Genomic DNA, 5110 nt, shown 5'->3' on the forward strand with positions numbered 1-5110 from the left:
GTTCAGATTTGTTCCGCGTTTTGAAAATTAAACGATTTTTTCAAAGATTATGAACTAGAATGTACATTAAATGTCTTTCACGATCCGTTACCAGAACTTTCACGATCGTCTCTCAATACTTGACCACCGTTAGATATTCTTTCACGATCATTTCTCTCGATAAACCGAATGATACCCGTGTAAAAGGTACATATATTTCTAATGTTATTATATAACTTAATTTTCTGTCGGCTTTCACTAAATGAGTTACAGTTACCATTACGATAATCTTTGTTATAAATACTGTTTACCTATTACATGAATATTTTTACTAACAAAAATATGTGAAGCACGTTATTTTTTAAATATTATTACTATTTAAAAGCAGTTAATTTCTTTAAACCATTCACAGTGATGATATATACAAATATATAGATAAACGAGTTATTAGATATAGATATATATATATATATAGATAAATGATGTACGGAATATTTCGAGATGGGTAAAGAAAAGAAGACATGTTGGAGTTTAAAAATACAGCATGCGGTTTGAGAAAGGGAATCACTGATTTAAAAAAAAACGGCGAATATTTTGTCGAAAGTTTGCTCGCTAAAATTGTCTTTCAACTTTTTCTACCGTCTAATATATCGAGTTTGGTTTATTTGATTCATTTTACGAGACTATTCTAAGATAATGATGTTATCAGTTTCAGTCTCTTGCTCGGATTGATTCAGATCTTCAATGTCTACCTTAGTCAATGCAAATTGAACCTTCCACCATTTATGTCGGATTTCAAATCTACTTGTTCCTGGTTGATATTTTCTAAAATCCACAAGACAAGATCTTCGTACATATGATTTTCACATGCTTTATTTATAGCTGTTTTGACGTCTATCATGTTATTGTCTACCTTCCGCAGTATTGCTTGAACAACATCTATTTCCCCATGTTTACACGCCTCAATAAGGGCGTTCCCGATATCTAATCGTGGGTGTTCGACTTTATCTAATAGCAATAAAGCTATTTCATCCCAACCTTTAACAGCAACAGCGTGCATTGCTTTGTCAACAGCGATAAGAGTACGAGTGTCAACTTTTTCTAACAAAAGTTGTGCGATTTCTAGTTCTCCATTGTCACAAGCTGCATTAAATCCAAGAGATAGATCACACAGACTAGTTAAGTCATTATCTACAATAAAAGTTGCTACGTCTTTCCAGCCAAATAAACATGCATTTGTCATAATTGTGGCTATATCTATGCTTCTGTGATCAATATTGTGCAATAAAAAAATAACTACATCTTCTTTATTTGCGCCGGCATATGTGTTCTCTGACAACGAGGAAAAACGAAAACAGTCTTTGCCAACTTTGGATATAACCTGCTTAGCTATCTCCAGATGACCATTTTCTAGAGCTTGACTTGTTGCAATTTGCATGTCAGATTCATCAAAATTGAAATGGTGAAGAAGAGAGCCAAAAATTTTAATCCATCCATTCCGACCTGCCTCCTGTAAAAGCATCGGAATATTAAAAAGTTGATAATGCACGTTTTGTAGGATCCACTCAGCTATATGAAGGCGACCGTAAGAACAAGCTTCGGTCATTGCTTCTTGCAATTTGTATTGGTTACAGTGTTTCAAAATTAAAACCAAACACTCAAGCCACCCAAAGCCACATGATTCAACCAGAACATTATCAACATCTACAAGCTGCATATCAATATTTTCTAGTGACCACTTTACGATTTTAAAAGCTCCAAATCGACAAGCGACATTTATGATTTCACCAATATTAAGACGAGCATGGTCTACCTTTTCCAGTATCCATTGGAAAATTTCTACCCAGTCATTTTCACATGTTTCTGCTAAGAGTGTGTAAATATGAATTGTACTTGAATCGGATTGTTTGATGATCATTATTAAAAGCTGTTTTTTAGTTTTATTTACATGGTCTTTTTTCTGCGCAGGGTAATCCATATCAAGTATACAGGTGACTGCCTGGTCCATGTCGACACGATGTTTGTCAAAACTTTTAATGAAATGCTTGTGTCCGTCACTTGTTTTAAAAACAGTTATATTTTTATCACATGTTTCAATTATCCATTGTATAAAATCAGTCCTATAGTATTTACATGCTTCTGATAATACAGCATTCATATCTAAATTTGATTTATTCGCGCGTCTGTATAACAGTTTTGCATTGCGTAAACAACTGTGATCATTCCGGCACGATAGAGTTAATGCAGATTGAATATCAAGCATGTTTATACCAGCTTGATTCAATAACATCTGTAATGTATCTTCGTTTCCATGTTCAGAAGCACAGAGCACTGCAGCATCAATATCATATAATTCCGTGTCAACATCTGTAAGGATCCATTTCACATTTTCAGTATTGTCATATTTACTTGCATTATTTAGGGCTGCCTTTATATCGAACATACTACGGTCGATGTTTCTCCATAACCATTTACAAACATCTAATGTGTTGCACTGTGCATGTCGACAAGCCTTTATCATTGCAGTTTTATAATCAAAATCTACTGCACTGTATTTTTGAAAAAGATAATCGACAAGTTCAAGATCACCATGAAAGCAGGCATTGTTCATGACTTTTCTAATATCGAAGACAAATGAAGGTTTATTTTCAAGTAACCACTGAATTGCTGGTGAATGACCAATATGACATACGTCATTCATAATACTGTTTAAATCAATGAGTTTTGTGTTATTCTTTTGTAAAAGTAACAAAAGTATCTTTCCATGGTCGCTTTCAAATATTTTAAAACCATGACTAAGCTGTTGATGCCGCAATTTATCTAAGGTAATATCAAGAAGATAAGAAATATTGTCCACTTTTTTTAACAATAGTTCTTCGACAACACTATGACATCCAACATCAACTGCTTTCTCCATCAGAATATTAACATTAATATAATCTAGATAGTATTTCATTATATGTCGAATAGTTTTCTCACAATGCATACCATTGCCCAATAGTTTCAATATATGTTCCCTTACTTTATCTTTATGAAACGATTTGTCAACGTCATGTTTAAATAATAAATCTAAAACATTTAGCCATCCACTCTCAGAGGCCACACATACAAGTTGGTTTAAATCGTGATATTGTATCCCATTTGTCTGTAACAATTGTTCAACAATTTTTTCATTTTTTTCTTCTTGTTCTCCATGCATGTATATGTATCTCTTCTGTTTATTATTATCAATCATTATGTCGATTAGTTCTTCTTCATCCAATATTTTATTATCAACATCCTGCAGCACCCGTTGAACTATCTCTGTCCCCCTATAAATGCACCACATTTGTACTGCTTTGCTGACGTCAAACAATTTTCTGTTTACCTTATTTCGAATATACAGGATCAAGTTAAAGTATTCCTCTAAATCGAAACCTTCAGTAAATATGACGCTTTTAAACAGGGTATCATTATTTATTAAAGAATTATTGATATTGTCCATCATCCAATCTAGTATATGATTTTCTTTATTGAAACAATATATGCATACGTACGAGAGTAAAGTCGTCATATCAAACTGATCATGATCAAAATTCTGTAATAGCAACAATAAAGGTTCTATACAAGTATCAATAATGTATTCATTCACCACCATTTCAAGAGCGAGTAAGGAATGGTCGGTATTTTTTGCCAACCAGATAATAATTTGTTCATTTTTCTCCTGCAATGCACATAACAGAGATTCACATGGGTCTACGACAAAGGGAATAGTTTGGTCTTCAATGACCATTGATATTAACAATTGATCTTGAGTATGATTTGCAGTCAATTTATTATCATCAAGTTTTCCTATGTTTTGTAGTAAACATAAAGGAAAGTAATGTAATAACTCATGATTAATTGATTTAAGCAACAGTGAAGTCTCACTTTTATCATTAAAACAAAGAAGCAATTGGTATATAAAGTCTATATCGTTTTTTGCAAATGTGCTGCAGTCCATCAGTTTAATACCATATTTATGACATAATGAAATGAAGTGTATAGCAAGATCATAATAATACTTTTTTTGTATTTTTACAAATATCTCATTTTCTTGTTCAATGTAATCGTGTAGTCTAACTAGATCCATCATATGGTCGAAACTCAGCAACGGTATGATTGCTTTTGTGTTTATCTTGCTATACGAAACGAGGATGGTGTCCTCTAAAGCAGGGTGTTGAAAGTAGTACGTTCCATTTTTCTTAACCAGATAACAACCTGCCATTAGTTCGTCCAAAGCATATTTTATTTTATGCTCATACACTTCTGAGTTTTTGTTGCAACATTCTTTTAAAATTTCTTTACACACCTTCACATCAATATTCTTTTCCTGTAACGAACAAATAGGTTCAGAATTATACGCCAGGTTATATTCGTTAATACCATCGGATCTTCCAATTGTTAGAATATAAACCAATGCTACGTACTTAAGTCCTTTAGTAAAATCATGTTCACCTTCAAATCTCCATTTCTCAATATCTTTAACTAAATTAGGAGACGGCCATTTAAAAATTGTGGCATCTAACGTAGTATTGTTTCTATTCTCGGTAAAAAGCCGACAGCATTCTGGATATCCAAGAAAGGGGTCTGTTTTTATGATTTCATTTTTTATTTCTATATTGACAAATACAGAAACTTGATCAGATACTGTTTGAATAGTCTCTTTATCATCAATTCCAGCCTCATGGAACACCGACTGATTCGTTTTGTCCCCAACCCTGTCACATATTTTAATTTTGTTTATGTCGCAATAATTTGTAAGAATTTTTTCTTTTTCTACCTTAGTCAGCTTAAATTTTTCTGAATTTAGGTCAATATCAAGCAAATCATGAAATAGTCTGTGAGTTGACAATAACCTATGGCATGCATGTCTCACAGTATTTCTCATTGTGAAAATTAACTTGACCTTATTAAGTGTCATGTAAGAGTATAAGTGATCAAGAATATGTTTATCGTTAGAAAATGGTTCAAAGGTTTTATCAAAAGCATTGTCAAAAAGTACAATACTTGTCACATTATTTTTAACAATGTCAGATACATAAGTTAGTCCGATCAATTTAAAAACATCAACGTCTTTTCTGTTTTCCTTGACCTGTCTCAGTATTTCTAA

Source organism: Mytilus galloprovincialis, chromosome 7 (assembly GCF_965363235.1).
Source record: "Mytilus galloprovincialis chromosome 7, xbMytGall1.hap1.1, whole genome shotgun sequence".
In the NCBI taxonomy this organism is placed as follows: domain Eukaryota; kingdom Metazoa; phylum Mollusca; class Bivalvia; order Mytilida; family Mytilidae; genus Mytilus; species Mytilus galloprovincialis.